The sequence below is a fragment of the Propithecus coquereli genome, unplaced genomic scaffold, assembly GCF_000956105.1.
Source record: "Propithecus coquereli isolate 6110/MARCELLA unplaced genomic scaffold, Pcoq_1.0 Scaffold177, whole genome shotgun sequence".
NCBI classification, from domain to species: Eukaryota; Metazoa; Chordata; class Mammalia; order Primates; family Indriidae; genus Propithecus; species Propithecus coquereli.
In genome coordinates, this window is record NW_012142412.1 from 4896477 (window position 1) to 4917340 (window position 20864).

A 20864-nucleotide genomic window follows, 5' to 3' on the forward strand; every position below is an offset into this window, starting at 1 on the left:
GTTTTTCTTTTGAGATGACTTGAGCCTAGGAGTTTGAGGTTGCAGTGAGCTATGACGACGACGCCACGCTCTACCTGGGGCGACAGAGTCAGACCCTGTCTGTCAATCAATACAAAATAAATCACAGTGCAACAAAAAAATACAAAACAAAAAACCAATACAGTGTAACAATTATTTATGTTATACTAGGAAAAATAAGTAATCCAGAGATGATTTTAAGTAGGTTATGTGCACATACTACACCATTTTGCATCAAAGACTTGAACATCCTCAGATTTTGCTGTCCATGGGGGTCCTGGAACCAATCCCCCATGATACCAGGGGACAGCTGTGCTTCTCTGTTCTTCTCCATGAAAGAAAGCCCACTGGAGTCTTCGGCTGGTGTGTGTTACTACTCTCGGAATTGAGTAGATAACCCCTGTTAACAGCTGCATCAAAAGGCTCATAACATTTGAAAACTCTGTGGCACTACACAACCCATGGACACCATGTGAATAAGTTATTCGTAAGGCAACTAATTTTGGATTCAAGGCAGTATTTCCTCTCAAGTGACAGAGTAAACATTTCTAAAACTAACAATTCTAGTGAAAATTTAGAACCCTAGGTACATTTGCAGCTCCAAGGGTTATTTTTGGTCAATTAATTATAAGAATCTAGCATTAATTAATATTCAAACATTAAAATAAGATCCCTCTGCCAAAAGCAGGCCTGAATGATAGCCAATACATAAAGAAAGCTCTAAGAATTTAATATGAGAAAGTCTGAAGCACCTCAAAAACCAAAGAACACAGCATAGTTTGCAAGGTAGGTTTTCTCAAAATGGGAAATTCAAACAATGCAAGGCAAGCACCACCTATCTCAATATTGTCAAAATTTTGTGAACACTAAAACCTGCTCTTAAAATTACATTAGACTGCTGGGATACTGAGCTAGTTAGTTAAGGATCATGAGAAGAGATCAAGGGTTTGAGTACTTACTTCTTTCTCCTGATAGTTGTTTTTTTTTGTTTGTTTAATTTTATTTATTTATTTTTTAGAGATGGAGATCTCGCTATGTTGCCCAGGCTGCTCCCGAACTCTTGACCCCAAGCAATCCTCCCACCTCAGCCTCCCAAAGTGCTCGCATTACAGGCATGAGCCACCACACCAGGCTCACTTCATTATTCTTAATAAAAATAATAATTCTACAGAAGGTTTTCCAACTTTTCCAATGGTACTTTAATGTCAAGTCATTTTTCTCCTCTCATAGTTTATTGCCTAACACTTTGTAACATCTTGATAATTTCTCTTGCTTTTAAAAACACTGTCAAGAAGAGCCAGGCAGGGTGGTAGCACATTCCTATAATCCCAGCTACTTGGGAGGCTGAGGCCGGAGGATCACTGGAGCCCAGCCGTTCGAGGCTGGAGTGAGCTATGATCACAACACTGCACTTCAGCCTGGATGACAGAGTGAGACCTTGTATATTATTTAAAAAAAAAAAAAAAAAAAAAGTAGTGAAGTGTATTTTTAGTGGACGCATACCAAAACTTGTAGAATTCTATACATGTGGGAGCTATTAATTAATTGTTTCAAAGTCCAGAGCTCTATACAGAAGGGTCTTTTATTGAAGCTCTGATTATTAATGATAGATTCCCCAACATCTGGCTCTAGTCTCTGGTAGTATATTCCTATACTTTCCAATGAACATTCTACTGGCAACAACTAGAAGTAACAGTAAATATATCAGCTAAAAAGATGGCAAAAGGATGAGTCACTAAACCATCTTGAAGTTCCAATCAATAATCCAGGTACCTAGCAAACCACCCAGCTAACATGAAACTTACTGACTGCTCTTGATTAGAAACCCACAGTTTATGACTACCACTACTGTTCCCGTATCATAAGAAATGCTCTGATACATACAAATTGTCACTATGTCACTGTTCAAAAAAATCAAAAAGGACAGCACTCATCAAAAATTAGTCAGGCAGTATGAGAACAGAAGACTGCTCAAACAACACAACCGTTATGCAGACAATATTAAAAGAAATCTAGGGCCGGGCGCGGTGGCTGACGCCTGTAATCCTAGCACTCTGGGAGGCCAAGGCGGGTGGATTGTTTGAGCTCAGGAGTTCGAGACCAGCCTGAGCAAGAGCGAGACCCCGTCTCTACTAAAAATAGAAAGAAATTAGCTGGACAACTAAAAATATATATATAGAAAAAATTAGCCAGGCATGGTGGCGCATGCCTGTAGTCCCAGCTACCTGGGAGGCTGAGGCAGGAGGATCGCTTGAGCCCAGGAGTTTGAGGTTGCTGTGAGCTATGATGATGCCACGGCACTCTAGCCCAGGCAACACAGTGAGACTCTGTCTCAAAAAAAAAAAAAAAAAAAAAAGAAATCTAGCCTTAGAGGACAGCTAGGATCATCAAACCAAAAAGTGTTACACATGGCCTTGTGTTAATCAGCAAAGGAAATAAAGCATGCCTATACATAAAATTCTCAGGAACCAGTATGACCATGGTTGAGCTATGGTTCTCCTAGAATATGCTACACATGTCAGGAGTTACATGTTTTTTTGATAACATTGCTGCTGTCAGCATTATGTTCTATTTCCAGTTCATAATTACTCAGTTCAGTGTATTGCTTCTGAGCAAAATGAAGCTGAACACCATATATGTATGGTTAACTAGTAGGTATACTCTAAGTTTCACAAAATGTGGCACCCAACAGAACAATTAGAAAGTACCCATATCATCTGACTACTGAAAACACGTAAGAGTTATTTATATCTACAAATTCGATTAACTAGGGAGGTGTGTGGGTCTGTGGGTGTTGATGGCAACCTTGGAAATTTTCAACTCTTAGTGATTTTAGAAAGCAAGCAGCACCCAGGAAAATACATTCATGCCATGACAGAAAAAGCGGTGGCTTTCTTTTCTTTGTCAAAAAGACCTAGTTGCCAAAAATATTGCAGTCCTTGAACAATTCAGGAGAGCTGTATTCAGCCTACGTTCATGATGCTTGCCAAACTCACTTCCAAAAGTGGAAGAAAATCACGCACCTTGAATTAGGCAGAATAAGGGTCAGTTTATTTTTGCATTTATTAATGCTTCGGTGCATAAAGGGAAAATCTCTATGGCTGGTACAATTAATTATAGCTTTCAAAGGTATTCCATGTTTACTAGTTACTTCTACAACATAAGGTAATGCATAAATGTTTTTCGTCACAATTTTCTACCTTTAGGAAGACATTTTAGAAACATAACCTTGCCTAACAGCCAAGTTAGTTTACTTTTAAACTGTAGTCCTCAACTTAGAAATGAGTTAGTCTAAACGGGAAATTTTGCTGGAAACACAGAACATTTTACAAGAAAGCATAACTTTTATGGAGACACTACCTAACCAAGCATCATCTAAACAAAACTGGAAGGCAGAACAGATGAAAAACCAAACCATCAAAAGGTGCACAGAGTAGTCATGCACTGAGGAAGGCGAGGAAAAGAACATCAAGGAGGGGTTTCAGGTTTTCCTAATGCCTTTTCAAATTTAATTTCAAATACGGCCAGAAAAATTGAGTTGGCAAATCATAAGATTAATACAATTTTTAGATCTCCTTCCTTCTGAACTTCTAATAAAGCAAATCGGAATAAAATTATAGAAGGTCTAGAGAAAAATCTGAATCTCGACAAACCATAAGAACCCTCCACTCCAGAGGTCCCTAAACAATTCTTCATAATGAAACGGGGGGCGGGGGGAGAGAGAGGGGGATTTGATGCATTTAGAATAAAGTAGTTCAAATATGGCATGCAGCTACCATGCAGTGTATAAGCTATGGGCTACAAATATGTGCATTTCATTGTATATATATCCCAAGCGTTCTAAAGTCATGTTTAAAATCCAAAAAAAAAAAAAAAAATTAAAAATAATTTTAACAAGTAAATCCTTTTCTAAGTATACCCCCAAATCCTTAAATATACAATATTTTCTCTCTTAGAGAGAAATTATTCCTTAGGAGAGGACAACCATGATATTTTTTTTTAAAGCCTAATACAACTAAAGCTTTAAAGAAAATTAGTTTCTGGCTCTTTATTCGCTTTTTCCAAATGATCATTATGGATCTAGAAAATGACTGCTATGGGTCTGTAACAGTGACAGTCGTGTGAGGGGCACCAGGCCGGGTGCTCGATATGCAGGGTCCCAGCTCAGCTCCTTGGGAGTTTCCTGCTATCTTGGGGGGAGTCATGGGAACCTTGATAATTTCCTCACCTGGAAAACTGGGGCAGCAATACCTATCCCAGGGGGGTGCGGTGATGTTTTACGAGCTAAAGGTTGCAGAAAGCCGCTTGGTGCTGCTGCACAGCACTGGACGCAGCCATCGGAGCAACATGGCGAGGAAGGTATCGTTATTCCCACTCTAGGAGAAAACGAGAGTGTAACTTATTTGCAATTGTGGGTCTGGAAAACCACTGCAGAGATACTAAGTATCTGAACAGCCAGTCAAGTAAGCAGCCCTAGTTATTGCTTATCTTTAATAAAAATTCAATTTAATTAATCTCTTAAGTTAGTGTACATAATTCTTCACGTAGCTACACAAAACATACACCAACACAGGTGACTATAAATCAACTAAAGCTACTAAATACGGGACAAATATTAATATTTCCACTTCAAGTCCAATGTACAAAATAGTTTTTCCTGAACTTAAAGGCATGCTCAGAACCAGCCTACAACTGCTCAGTCGTTTCAAATTATTTTAAAGCACTAACATAAATGCATTTTTGTGCTTTTATAAAAATATGTAAAAACATAGTAGAGTGAACAATAAATCTAAAAAGCCTGATTTAACGTGTGCGCACACATGCGCTACTGACCACCTGCTTTCTTTCTTTCTGGCTCAGCTCTTAGTTTCACCTTTCCTCAGTCTAGTCTGTGAATTGCAAAGATGTATAAATCCTTATTTTCATTAGAAAGCAGCCCCCAAACACTTTTATGGCTTGAAATTTGAGCCGAACAACATCTGCGCAATTACATAGTATATCTTGTAGGAATAATAGAGCCATGTATCATACATCCATACCAGTAGCACAATGTTAAAATCATTAACTTTTATTTAATTACCATCCACTCTCTGAAATGTACATGGTCCGGCTTACAATTAATCATAATTATTCAACCCCACACCGTAGCACCACACAGCATCAAGAAGATTAGCAAACGTGTGCCTTTTGTATTCATTCTGCCTATTATAAGAACAGAAAGAAAATGCAGACAGTATGGCACCACAGGAAAAGGGCAAAAAAATTCATTTCCTGTAGAATTTTTAAAACGGTTTAAAAAACAGTTTTCTGTCTCATATTCTCTGGAGATCAGCTTCCAAGTTTCTGAGTTTATGGAGAAAACCATTTAGGGTCAATGTGCAAAAACCATCGTGCATCTTTTTCTAAAAACGTTAATTTTTATTTTAAATTTGCTTTTTAAAATTATATTGCATCACAAGCCGTGGATTTATTTTCTATTGGTTAGCAGATCCTTTTATGACCTAATTTGTTCAACTATAATAATCACTGAGAATGCACTGCCAGGGTATCCTAACAGGAAAAGTTTATAAACACAGAAATGTGAGAAGATGTGTACTCACACACATATGTACTTGTGTGCAGAATCTGCCTTTCAAAGGTAAAAACCTAAATTCAAGGAAAGAAATATTTTCCTACTCTAAAAATGTATTCCTTCCTAGAAAGAATAATCATGGCACTTTAAGTCCACGAACATAGAGAAGTCGTTTGAGTCTATGACCTCCCTCCTTTCATTCCACTGCATGGGACGGAGGACTGATTCTCTCAGAGGAAGGAGGGGGAACCTCTGGGAAATTATTTCAGACCTGGCCCTGAATAGCTAATAGGAGCTAAAGCTCTGAAGACTGTACATTTTCAAATATCAAGAAGTTCTCTAATAACGAGCAATCGGAAGACTACGGGGAAAAAAGGAATAAAAACTATCAATGTATAAGAAAATTAAAGTGAAACAAAAAAAGTGTCCTATGCAAAGGTAACAAAACAGATCAAAAATGATAAACAGTTTATTAACAAGTTATCTAAATCGTATACAGATCATTTCTTTCTTTAAATCATATGCTAAATGACTAACATATTTAAAACATTTTTAATACTGGTTGATTTTTTTTAACTTTCTAAATTAAAAAAAAAAGTATATTTCATATTACCCAAAGCAATCAATCTATAAATTCAGTGCAATCCCTATCAAAACACCAATAATATTCTTCACAAAAATAGAAAAAAAAATCTTAAAATTTGTATGAAACCACAAAAGATTGCGAATGGCCAAAGAAACCATAGGCGAAATTTAAAAAGAAAAAAAAAATCTAAATTTAAAATGGGCACATGACCTGAATAGACATTTCTCAAAAGATGACAAATGAGCAAAAAATATATGAAGAAATGCTCCACATCACTAATCATTAAGAGAAATGCAAATCAGAACCATAAAGAGATATCATCTCGCCCCAGTTAGAATGGCTATTATCAAAAAATAAACAAAAAAAAATACCAAAAAAACAAACAAAAAAATGCTGGTGAGAATGCAGAGGTCAAGGAGCTGTACTCTGTCAGTGGGGATGTAAATTAGTACCGCCATTATGGAAAACAGCATGGAGGCTCCCCCAAAAAATTAAAAACAGAACTACCATTACAATCCAGCACACCCACTTCCTATCCAAAGGAAAGGAAATCAGTAGAGATCCACACTCCCATGTTTATTGCAGCACTATTCATAACAGCCAAGATACAGAATCTAAGTGTCCATCGACAGATGAATGGATAAAGAAAATGTGGGACATTCACAAATGGAATACTATTCAGCCATTAAAAAGAATGAAATCCTGTCCTTCACAGCAACACGGATGAGCCTGGAGGACATTATGTTAAGTGAAATAAACCAGGACCCGAAAGTTCAACACCACATGTTGTCCACATGTGTGGAACCTAAAAAGAGTCGATCTCATAGAAGTAGAAAGTCATACATTGGATGCCAGAGTCTGAGAAAGAGGGTGGGGGAGAGGATAGAGAGAGGTTGGTTAACAGATACAAAACCACTGCTAGACAGGAGAAGTAAGTTCTAGCGTTCTACAGCACTGTAGCGTGACCATAGTTAAAGATCATTTACTGCACATTTTCAAATAGCCAGAAGAGAGGATTTTGAATCTTCCCAACACAAAGAAGTGATAAATGTTTGAGGTGATCGATACGGTAATTAAGCTGATTTGATCATTCCATATTGTACATATGCATCGAAATATCACACTGTGCTCCATAAACATGTAGAATTCATGTGTCAATTAAAAATAGAATAATAATTTTTAAAGTACATTTCAATTTGTCTACAAATACCCTAGTATTTTGAGCCACGAGATCATAACCAACTAATTGTTACTCAAACTGGAAGCAGAGAACACAAGGGTTGAGGGGTAGGGAGGTGGACAGACACCTTTCATAGGACTAGTTTTGTAAATTTAAACTCACAAAAGGGACAGCCACCTTCAAAGAACAAAGGGCTACAGTCCAGGGACTTAGAGAGTCTAGAGAGATCAAAATTAGAGATTTTAAATTTCTTTTCCTTTTTAATTTCTTAATTTAGGTAAAATTATGAGACATAAAATTTTAAATAAATGCAATTTGATTTGAAATTTTTAAAGGAAAACATTTTGAAGTATTAGCCGTAGCCTCTCTATAAATACTGGTAATCAACTATATTCTCTGGTGCAAAAATTACTTTGCTAAAAAATTACAAGGAACCCTCACAACTCTCACTTTTCTAAACTATAAACCCAGAGCTTTAAACAATTTTAAAATGCACAAATCCTCTACCACTTCCTCTAAGATTCAGGCTTCCTAATCTGTATTTCAAAATTTTAAGAACTTAAAACATAATTGTATTTGTTAATGAAATGTTCAATGATGTTCCGCTAACGATGACCTATAATAATAAAATCAAAAACTTAAGACATCCCAATATCAGAAGATGCACGAGTGTCCGAGCTCTTTAGGAATTCTTCGTTTTGCTTGAAAATACAGTGACTCCTGTAAATACTGAACTATATTCCTTTTCTACCCCACTTAAAATAGATGTTCTCAACTCTTGGTGACATCCTGCACTGTGAAGCCAGCATGTGAGAACACTGCCATAACAGTGACAAAGCAAGCCACAGTTCGGGTAAAAATGAGAAAGTGACATCTCAGAAAAGAAAGAATAGCACTGTGGCAAATGTCTATGAATTTATTTTAAAGGAAAATGGACCCAAAAAAGAACAGACCGAAAATGAACCAAATGTATGTATCAGCAAATCGATGAGCCGTTCTCACAAACTCAAATGTCTTTTTAGTTATGACACATCTTTCCTCATGGACTGTTTCCAATTGGATCTCCAAAATATTGACAATATCAAATGTCACATCTAAGATCACAGCAAGTTTGATCAGCCCACATTTCTGTCTGGCAGAGACATGGGCTTTTCTAACCCAGGAGTCATACACATCCCTCCACGGACCATCGCATGGGTCACACCTCAACGCCAAGGTACTGTTCAAGGTCAACCACAATATGAACCCAACCTCCTTTCTGGTTTCACCAGCTAGCACTTCCCTAGGTTTCCTCATTGTCCCCGGGGTACACTTCATCATTCCTGTCACGCAGCTGCCACCCACCCCATACTCCATCACTGGACACTCCAGGTTACCCACACGGTCCTATAAATTCTCTATAGTCTAGCTCAACACCACCCCCATTCGAGAAACCATTGCTGTTCTCTCCAACTACAAAGACAACCCTGGCACCTGCAATGTTTATGGGCACTCAAATATAGATTGAGCCAATGAATGGCTTAAAGCCCCTGAATTTCACTGTATGGATTTATAATCCGTTAGTTGCCAACTTTTATTTTTTAATTTTTATTTTACCACCACCAGGAGACTGGGAATACCCAAGCAAGGGCAGGCAGCATCTCAATCTCCTCGGTTCACACAATGCTGAATGTGACTCTCCCATTGTCATGGAAACAAAAGATGCTCAAGTATTTAATGGAGTCTCAGAATATAAACAGCATTTTGGAATCAACTGGCTTAACTACCCATTAAATGTCTTTGAGTGCCTCTACAATATGTCTACCACTCATCCTCTAGTTGAACTCCCTTCCTCCCCAGGCAGCCGACAGCAATCTTTGAGAGCTCTGACTTTAGGAAGCTCCTCTTGACACCAGATCCCCGGTCTTCACCCTGACATTGTAGAAAGCAAGCCTAGTTCTGTTCCTGCAAGACAGCAGAATGAACTTCTAGGTTAATCCCTTCATACATTCGATCAGCAAACACCTACCAGGAACCCCTATCCCAGGCACCCAGGACATAGAACACATACACACCCCAAGGCCCCTACCAGCTCCACCTCTGAGGCCCCCATTCCCATGGAGTTAAAAATAAGTAGAAAATACGTTGTTCAGACAACCACCCATGCTGCGCCCTCCCAAGCTTATCAACCAGCAGCACATGATATGATCTCGCCTCTCTTTTGTCTTGCTGGCTCCTTGCTCCCCAATGCCACCAATTTCTTCAAGAAAACATTGCCTGCCTCCCTAACCACCAGGAAGTGACTTTTACTCCATCGACAGCCAAAGCAATGCCCACTTATAAGCCCAGATTCCATTCACATTTTCATGCTTCTTTTCCAGAAAATCCGAATTCACCATCACTGGAAAAACGAGAGGTTTTCGTGAGACAGAAGCCCTGTCTCTCTTCCTCTATCCGCCATCTGAACCAGGAGGAGAACACATCTTGCAAACGAAACTTTTCACGGTACACTAACACCTAAAACAGCGAACATCAACATTAGCATAAATTTATCTTTTAATTTGGAATGTACGCTATGACTTATTAAAAAGCCTATCAGAGAAAACAATGAGGCTGTTTAATGAACAACACGGTAACTCGAAATTGGGACCAAGCAGTACATCAACCTCAGAATCCAATTTGTTCCTGCATTTCTGTATCAGCTTAAAACTCTCGCGGATAAACACATAAAAAGCTCACCTTGCAATTTCAGGACACTCTTTGATTAAACTGATTAAAAAGCTTAAAAGAGAAGTGGGAAATTTCTGATTCAAAAAGTTGAATCATTAACAACGAGCCAGCTCTCATTCCTTATGAAAACTGCATGAGACGAAATGCACCCAAACCTCAGAACAGGAACCATCATCACCACCACGACCACCACCCCTCCTCTGTTACACACACACACACACACACACACACACTCTCTCTCTCTCTCTCTCTGTATCCTGTCATGTGTCCTCTCGTTATCACACAACTGAAGCCCCTACAACTTTCCTGGCACTTAACTGAGCAATTAAGGTATACAGAAAGGTACACGTTTACCAGACTGGGCCAGGGCAGCAGCCCTGTCTTCCTTACTAGTGATACATTGAAGAGAAACCTTTCAGGCCAAGGGGCAGTGGCTCATGCCAGTAATCCCAACACACTGGGGGGGCTGAAGCTGGAGGATCACTTGAGGACAGGAGTTCGAAATCAGCCTGAGCAACATAGTGAGACCCAACCCCTAGAAAAAAAATTTTTTTTTTTAATTAGCTGGTATGGTGGCATGCACCTGTACTCCCAGCTATTCTGGAGGCTAAGGCAGGAAGGTAGCTGGAGCCCAGGAGTTCAAGGCTGCAGTGAGCTAGGATCCTGCCACTGCACTCCAGTGGTGGCAACAGAATGAGACCCAATCTCTTAAAAAAAGAGAGAGAGAAACCTTTCAACAGAGCTGATAGATAGGAGATGCCACCTCTATCTAAGGTTTGCAAAGAACAAGATTTAATCTGGCAGGACACATTAAAGAATGTGTAGTTTCCAACATTTAAACACTGGAACATGACATATTTATTTATACGTACCCAGCATTTCAAGAACACCCTTGAAAATGCCCAAGACAGAACCCAACACCACAATTCAAACAAAGGAATAGCACCTCCACCTTCAAACACCTCCTCTACAAATCAGTTCATTGATAATTTATTTAAACCCTGTACTTTCTAAAGGAACATGTATGTGTCATGTTATTTTTTAGAATTTTTCATGACTCTTCCAATAAACACAAATGTAATCGTGTTGGGGACTGAACCCTGATCTTTTTCTTTGCCCCAAAAATTCCTTTCTAAGGGGGCCTGGTGAGTCAAGCCTCCAAATAATAAAATCTAAGTAAACAGGTTCTTATGTCACCCGACCACCTTGAGTCCACTTGCTCAAGGCTTCCTGGGTGTGGCTCCAGGTCATGGTTGTCAAATTTGGCTCAGAATAAACCTCTTTACATTGTTTCACAGAGTTTGTCTTCTTTTCCGTTGACAGTAATATACACAGATTTTAGAATTTTTTTAAGTGTCGAATTTTTTCTTATTAAACCTGCTTCACAGTATCAACAAAGGGGGGGGACTGCATAGCCAAGCATATTTTCATTTAAAATGCATGTTGATAAAATAAGCACCCAATCCATGGTGTTCACAGGGTTTATATAACATTCTGTGCAAACTGAAGAAAAACATTTCTCAATGAAGACATGAATAGCAATCATTTAATCATTATTCAATTTTCACACATTTCTAAGTTCAGTAGAAAAACCAAGTATTCCTAAAGCTGGCTATTCCTATACTTGCTTTCAATTAGAGAATTTTACTTAAACCAAATGAAGTTTATATTATGTGTGACCCCCACTCTTTGCTAAAAACAAAGAATGCAACTTCTCTGAACAGGGCAATACTACACATCTATTAGAAACTGTGTCTTTCTATATAGAAAGAAAGATTCAGTTATAGAACTTAATGTGGAAAACATTTCAGGAACAGACATTCAAGATCATTTATTCTGAAGAAACTGATTTTTTGTGATTTACACATTTTGCATAAATTTTATGTAAATATTACTTTCGGGTTTTCTTACACTGGTTTAAATTAAAACCCAAAGCCTCAAGATATTGTGAATTAACATACAAAGGGACATCGAATATGCAAGTTAATGTATTTGAAAGGAAATTACATTTCCTTCTTTGAAACTTCTGAAAATAATTCTACATTAGAACTTTCACCTAAAAAACTAGTCCTTTCAATAGTTATAAAATAATGGGTTAGATTATACTTGCATAAGAGAAATTTTTCTTCCTCTTTTTTGGTTGTGGGGAGAAAGCCATTTCAGAGATAAAAATGAGTTTGTATTTGTAAGCAAAATATCAATTCCAATTAGGCCCACCATCAGGCAACACAAAAACGCTGAATAAATTATGGTTGAATGAATTTATTGGATAAATTTCAGTCAGTCATTTTCAGTTTCTTTCACAAAAATGAAGATTTTGGGAAAACAAGATTATTTTGCTGGGACAAAATCTATGACAGAACAGGAATAGAGGTGTCTGAAGTAATCAAACCTCTCAATGACTAACGTCACCTGGGTTTGGTTTTTTTTGTTGTTGTTGTTGTTGTTTTAAGAGTACAGGACATATTCCATGTTAATATTATTTCTCATAACCCTCCTGAAATGATCACTGTGACAAGTGTGAATGGGGCCTTTTCAGGAGTTTCTGTCACATATTTCTTTTTTTTCCTGACAAATGGACTGTGGCGTTTTCCTCTCGGCCCCTCGGCCACGCATGAGAGGTTTAAGAGTGAGCGGGTCAGATGCGAAACTTCAGTGTTTCTGGCCCCTGAAGGCAGCCTAAGACAGGTGATGAGATTGCAAAAATCCACCCTGAGAGTGCTCTACGAAGACACACAAAAGCACATGGGACTATAAGTTGGGCTTTGACGGCCCAAAAGTGAAAAACGATACGTGTTTCAGGCGGCCGTGTCGTTAGCACGTACAGTAGAAGCCCACGGAACGCCACCGAAGGCTGTTCCCGCACGTGAAGGAACCGCATTTCACCACCGTCTGACAACATCTATTTATAGCGGACCCGATTTCTGCAGACACGTGATTATTTATGCACATTAGATACGCATTATTTAACGCTACTACTAAACCAAAATGAGAAACCTTCTATGCATCTTCAAATAGGCCCTCAAACTCTTTTCCCCCGAAATGATTATGTTCAGTTTTAAATAACTTAAACCTTCAACTTTAATTGAAAACAAGGCATTTGGATTTGAAACCTCTGGACCAGCTTGTTTTAGCAACTTAACATAACAAGCGGTTGAAAGTAAGAACAAGAATAAAAAGAATATACTTCCGACAGTTAACCAAAAGGAGTTTGAGAAAAACTTGAACTGGGTACATCTCAGCAGAAGTAATAAACCAATCCACTCTTCAACCCCCAAGACCCACACTCTGCCTGCTCCAGACAGGCCTGTTTGACAAAGTTGGCCCACACTCATCCGTCCTTGTCACCCTGGTCCCAGACACAGGCTGCCTGGTCTTTGGAACCCACACACAGTTGCGTGCACATGGCCACTATTTGCACATTATTTTCTGTTGGTGTTTTTTGTCGATTTCCAAGGAGAACGTACAGTCCTCCGTGCAGAACTGCATTTCGTGACCGTTTGTATCTCCCACAATAACGTTTGTGCCCTTTTTGTTTTAGGCAGGAAAATGTACGTGAAAAGTTAAAAGGCCCTTTCTCCTAGCAAAGTGGCAGCTGGAACATAAGCAGCTGCTTTTACATATTAAGCATGATATGTTGACCCTTGTCCCCCAGCTGTGAGGAAAGAAGAACTCTTGGAATGGAAACGGGGTAGAAACCACAAAGAAAAGGATCTGTTGTGACGAAGGGCAGAGTCTTCTCGGACAGATTGATTTCTGCTCGAAGCCACAAAATCGGGATAAACAGTCCCTGCTCATGCATGTACCCGGAACAGAAGCAGAGTGAGTGGTGTCACTACAGGGTCAGGTGAGAGCTCTGAGATGACGTGTGTGTTCCTGGGTGCACCCGGAGGCCAACACACCCAGGAAGACCCGATGGTGGGCATTCAGCCCAGAAACCACCCCCACCATACCCCAGAGGCTGGCGCAGAAGCCACCAGGAGGAGGACAGGTCTTCGTCACACTCGCTCTCCGGGCCTCCTTGTGGGCAGAAGGATGAGAAGCTGGAGAGCTGGCACTGCCCTGCACAGGCCCCTCTGGGGAGCAGACACCCAGAGAGACCCCCCCACCCCCCTGCAGCCACTCATCCTGCTCTGATGTCAACCCAGTGAGGGCTGCCAGGGCTACATCCTCCAGGGCCCACGTCCCACTGCAGTGAGACAAAGCCCAGGCCAAGCACAACACCAACCACGTGGCATCGTGTGGAACACAACCCAGGACACGCTGCAGGTCAATCAGCCTCTCAGGGCTCGGGCCAGGGGTGTGGTCACCGGACTTCAACAAGCACCTGTCAGCAGCTCTAAGCTCTGGGCTGTGAAAACGTACGAGAGCTATGAAAGGTGCCCTCCCGCAGAGCCCTCGGCCCTGGGCCCAGTTCAGTCCATCAGGTCCCATGGGAACCTCACTGGGCATTACTGAATGTAGGGAGTTAGTAAAAACCATGTTGATGTTCCCTGATGTTGTCAAGAGACTAGAAGATAAAGAGAAACTCTGAGTGTGCCTTGTGGGTTCTGAGACCATGGCCTGTTCTCATTTCAGGTTCTGACTGCAGAAGGAAAAGCTATAAAAACCGTTTCATGCGCAAGTGATGTTTTACAGTTCTCATGGAGAAAAGAGCTGACTCACACCTCCATTTAATACTCATTCCCGGACGCGTTCACCAAGTGGAATGGCAGGCGCACTGGCAACCCTTTTGAAATTGCTTGCAGTCATTACATGTGTACACTTTCTCTCTCCTCCTCCTCCTCTCTGTGTGTGGAGAAAGTGTCTGACTCTCATCTTCCCTCTCTACCTGTGAGAATAAATTTGTTCTTTTTAATCTTTTTCTGGGGAGGGAAACAGAGACAAAGAGAACAAACATCGTAATCGGACATCGTTCTGTGATTCACTCAGAACTCTACACTGTGGCAGTATATAGTCTCCAAAACCACTCACAGGGCATATGTTGTATCTGTTATGATCAAGATGTAACATGAACAAGAAAATTCCGACGCATTTGAGGGCCCTAACTTATATTTGGATACAAACATCTGAAAAGTAGCCAAGGAAAGGACAAAACACATGAGAAGAACATGGTTACGATTCTCAAGTCTAACACACTTGCGTGTACAATAATTTCAGGGCAAGATTTCAAAAACAGGCCCTCCTTTCTAGAGACACCCAAAAATATGAATGATGGAATATGAACATCCAAAGTATTAAATAAAATGTCGCACCACCACAATCAACACCTGAGACTGTTTATAAAGCTGAACCCATCTTGTTCCGGACTTTCTAGATTCAGAATTATATGTTGCCTTTATGTGGCCACATTTATATAAGAAGACTTCACTTTTGAAGACAAACATTCTTTCAAATTATATTGATCTCAAATACTCATCAATTATGGATTGAATAGTATGTCCCCCTAAAATGTATGTGGAGCCCTAACCTCCATATGTCAGCATGTGACCTTATTTAGAGACAGGATCTTTACAGAACTAAGTTAAAAATAAGGTCATTAGGGTGGGCCCTAATCGAATATGACTAATGTCTTTACAAAAGGGAGGAATTTGAACACAAAGACAGACACAGAGGGATGATGATGTGTACAGGGAGAATGGCTGGACCACTGTACCGACAAGGCAGGGAACACCTGGGCTCCCAGAAGGTAGGAAGAGGCGTGGAACAGACTGTTCTCTAGGCCTTAGGAGGGAGGTCGGCCCTGCCAATTCCTCGATTTCAGACGTCAAGCCTCCAGAACCCCAAGACAATAAATTTCTGCTGTTTTCCTCCATCCAGCTCTTGGTACTCTGTTACGGCATCCCTGCAAAACTAACCAACCATACATAAGCCCTTCGACTGAAACAGTCAAACAGTTTTCAAGTTTCATGTGGGAAATAAGATTGTTGCCTCCAGGAGGAAACTAGAGCAGTCAGGTCATCCAAACGCACACTGGCGAGCTCTGTGGGCAGAGACAGCCTTTGGAGCTAACGCCAAGTTCTCATGCCGTACCCCGCTCTGCCCAACTCTCCTGGGACTTGCACAGCCAAGATTACGGGACCAATTCACGACGAACGCGGGATGTTCATCCGTGCTACTTGGGAATAGTTCCCGAAGTCAGGCAACTTCTTCCCCAATGCCTCCCTTTTTCTTTGAGAGGAACTGCACAGAAGCTTAGACAAGATTTCCATTTAGTAATGGATGGGATGGTCCATCTGCATGTTCTGAGCTCAAGCGTGTGCTTCCATGCATCTGACTACAGGGCGTATCAGTAGCCACACGCCAGGGACCAGTGGTGTCATTTACATGGTAAGTGAAACCTGACTGGGTATCCTATAATAAGTTCATTCGCTCAACATGTATCGAATGTCTGCTATGATTTAGGTCAAGCGTCAGCAAACGTCTCCTACACAGGGCCAGACAGTAGGCATTTCAGGCTTTGTGGGCCATGGAAGCCCCTGTCGCACCTGATAGACGCCGCCCGATGCCACGCCAGTGAGAAGTGGCCGCAGACAGTACAGAAATGGATGGGTGTGGCTGTGTCCCAACCATGGGGCTGGACTCGGCAGGTGACTTAGACCATGGAGAGATGAGGTAGCCCTGCCCTTCCTCCAGCCTGACAGACGGGGACCAGAGAGCGCAGGGCTCTGACAGCCGTGCCACACAGCGAGGGCGGCTGCTACACCTGTGTTCCGGGGAAATATGACTTTGGAGAGTGAGACAGTGAAAAACTGGAGAACTACCACCACAGAAGGAGAGAGGTGGGGGGAGAGAAAAAATGAAGAACAAGCAAAAAAATGCATTAAAGCTAGGAACGGTTCACAAGACACCAATGTTACAGGTGACATGAAAATTACTTGCTTACATCCTTCAAATATGATTTTTAAAATCCCTGTGCAAAGCCAAATGGCCTACAAATGGGTAAAAGAATAGGTCTTTAAGCCCTCCCCCAAAATGGGGAGAGAGGGGTGTTAAATCCCTCCGTCACCACGATCTCCCCCGCCATCTAATATCGCAGAGTTACGAGGTGAGAATAACGTACCCAATTGGCACAGTAATGAAAAGTCCCTGGGCAGGGACACGTGCTCCATCCGCCCATACACCGCGGACATCGATTTTAACAAGCCTGTGTGTGATTTACTGCCCCTGACTCTCGTATTAAACATTTTCAATATCTTTTAGCAGTTTGATAAAACCTGTTAAAATTAAATTCCAACCACAACTCACTCATCCACACCTTAGGAGGCAAAGGTTATACTAATGTGATCTCTCTTTATGGCCCTTGCCAAAAAAAGAAAGGAAGTCTTTCAGTCTGCATGTACAAAAGTGGTAATACAAAAGCACAAAGGAGAATTATTCCTCTTAATTTATACATGCACGCAGATGTACACGCACGCACGCAAACGATTTTGGAATATGTTATGCTACTCAGAGCATCGCTAACTGCAAACCCAAAAAGAAAGATCTTTTCCAAACTGCTAGACGAAACCTACAAAGAGGGCCTCGGTTGCACATTTCGTGTGTATGTGGAGGCTAGATTGATGGAAATTAATATTACATCGCATTATTTGGGACCCATTAAAAAGAGACCACCCAGCGGCTCAAATGCTTAAGATAAAACACTTCATCTGGTTGTCATAACCCTCCATTGTGCGACTTGTTTAAAACGATAAGCACTAAAATATTCTAAACCCTCAGCTTTTACTGGGAGATTTTGAAGACTGTTTTTAGGATAATGTTTTTCATATTCTTGAGGTCAGTGGTCCATAGTCCTTATTTATTCACTAAGCAAATACTACAGATAGAGTATGCTTAGATGTTGAATATATTTAGTATACGTAAATATCTACATATTTAAAATAAAATAAATAAAATACATGAGAACACATGCAGCTGTCTCCCAGTGTGGTCAGTTAATCTTGGCCTGCACTACTCACATAAATGTGCAGCTCCTACGTAAGTCACCTAAACTTATGGCCCATCAAAATGAGGGCCAGGTGAGATGGGACAGGTGATCTAAATGATACTCCAGGAGTTTGGAAATTTAGAACATTTCAACACTCCATAGACCTGAGCTTACTCAGCAAGGAGCTGGCCCAGAAGTAGGATCACTGGGCCACACAGTAGTTCTGGTTTTAGTTTTCCACGGAAGCTCCACACTGTTTTCCACAGTGGCCGCACCAATTTCCACTCCTACCAACGGTGCGCAAGGGTTTCCTTTTCTCCACGTCCTCACCAACACTTGTTCTAACAGGTGGGAGGTGACAGCTCACCGTGGTTCTAATTTGCATTTCCTCCGAGACTGAATAGAAGGCTGTCCCTGTATGTCCTGACTCCAATTCCATATTCCACTGCAGTTGCCTCTGTAATTCCAGCCCAGGTTCTTTGGCCTGTCCCTTCCTTACTCAAAGAGGTATTGGTAACAGACTCAGGCCATCAGAAGCTACAAAGCTTTAGGAGTAGGTGGCATGCGATGATGAAGCTCTTTCCCTAAAGGAAGCAGAACCAGAAGACCACTGAAGATAGGAAGTGGTTCGGGGAGAAGCCTGGGAATATATCCAAAGCAGCTTGTTTTAAAACCAAAAAGAAAAAGGGTGGGGGAGTTGTGGGAAATTATCCCCTAATTACTAAGGAGCTGTTAACAGATGAAGTCAATCTATATTTGCTGATGTGGAAACATATCCAAGATATATTGGCAGAACAGTATGTATAGCAGGAAACCATGGGTGTATGTGTGTGTGGGTCGGGGTGGGGTGTGCTTAAAATGCTCATATATGTGCAGAAAATTTCTGGAAGGAAATAGCAAAAAAAAAAAAAAAAAGATAATTATGTTTTCCCTCCAGGTGAGGGAAGGGGCATGGTATTCGGGGCATTTTTATTTATTTTCCACTTTACAAACTTCTCTATTTTCTTTTTGCATAAGCATATACTACTGTTAAGCAAGAAATACTCAGGCTTGTAAAGGAACAGAAAGAACTGAGCACAGGGCAGGTACAAGGTTTTTAAGAATTGTTCTGTTCCATAAGGAGGAAACAAACACAAGGCAAAAAGCACTCTTATATGCACAATAAATAACTAAAAATGAAAACATCTGCAAATGAAACATGGAGACAGATTTGTTCTTCGCAGGGACCGTAACATCGGTGCTTTCAAATACATCACGGATGGAATGAAGGCTGCAAAATACCATTTCCAGAACCGGGAGCCTTTTCCATTTATTGGGTGATTTCTAGTTAAGATTGAAGCTGAGGTGCTGCGACCAAACTGCATCCAAAAGCAAAGAGGTGACATCCTGAATAGGAATGAGGCGAGCCGTGGCGGCATCGCTCAAGGCAAAGTGCGAGTCCCAGGACTCCACGGAGCTTAATGCCCAACACCCACCTGAGGAATGGGAGCCTCCACCGGGTCCCTAAACAGTTACTGCGGTTCCAGAGCATGCACAGACTTTCCCGACAGCGTGTCTATTGAAAACACCGCTCGGAACAGGAGGAGGAGAACCAGACGCCCAAAGAAGCGAGCGATTTGCTCACGGGTAAGCGCCGTGGATTAAACCAAGGCTTCTCCCTGGGGGTTCTTTCGCTCTACCCTGTGACCTGTGCTCTGATTATATTTGCAGAGAAATGCTACGGGCATAGTATTTCAAATTGGGGTAGCCAGAAAGTACAATGAAATACGTCTATCTCTGCTAAGGTCCGCTCTTGGCGACCTCTCTGAGCGACAGGTGCTGGGCATGACATCGAGGGCTTGTGCCCTGGAGCCAGACGGTGGCATGTGAGCCCCCAGCTCCTCTTCCCAGCATGGAGAAGTTTCTTAACCTTTCTGTCTGTCCTGAGTGACCTCAAGCATGAGGAGCCCCAATGTAACAGGGCTGTTAAAAGAACTGAGATATTAAGCGCTCAAAGCAGTACCCAGTGCACAGTAAGACCCGGAGTTATGTCACCTGCTATTCTGAGCACATCGACCAAACCTGAATGGCTCATTCCTTGAGGTCAGCAAACTAGCATGTGGACAATACTCAGTAGGTTTGGTTTCGCTCTGCATTCTTTGCTGGTCATTCCATCTTAAAGGATAACAGAAAGAAAAAGGAACAAGTGAGCACCTACCGGTATGGACCGGATGCCATGCAGGACTTTTACAAACACAGCAGACCTTAATCTTCACGCTGGCTGTGTGAGTTCATAGTCTACAGATCAGTGGACAAAGACTAGGAAGGTTCTGGAACTACCTGAGGTCACGAAGCTGACGGGGTGTGGACAAACCAGACTTTCTACCCCAGGCCCCGCACAGCCCCTCGGCGGAAGCTGGTTCTAACGATGGCAGGGGTTACTTTCATTTACTTTTCTTTTTTTTTTTTAATTATTCTTTTTCTTGTTTTTTTTTCTTTTTTTTTATTTCAGCATATCATGGGGGTACAGATGTTTAGGTTACATATGTTGCCTTTGCCCCCCCCCCAAGTCCGAGTTTCGAGTACGTCCATCCATCGGATGGTGCACATTGCACTCTTTGTGTATGTACTTTTCTTCTTAAAAAGGGGGGGAACCCCAAAACCAAAAGCCTTCAATGGTCTTACATCCCCTGCCTGGAGGACAGACTGAAGCGCTTCCATTGGTTGAAAGACTTCATCGGTTTGAGCCAAACCAACCATCAGCCCGCGTCCTACACAAGCCGTCTCTGGGCCCCAGCAACACCTGGCATCCCCACAGGTTTTATCCTCTTGGGCCCTGATCGCTTCATCGTCTCAGTTACCCAAATGCACACCGGCTCGCACAGGACTCCAC

At 41.4% G+C, this 20864-nt stretch overlaps 1 protein-coding gene across 1 annotated transcript in view; it reads right to left on the bottom strand.

The window, feature by feature from the left end:
- The window catches only part of PARD3 (par-3 family cell polarity regulator), a 714541-nt gene that overhangs the window by 524372 nt on the left and 169305 nt on the right, over positions 1 to 20864 (bottom strand). The gene's annotated exons all lie outside the window — the stretch shown is intronic.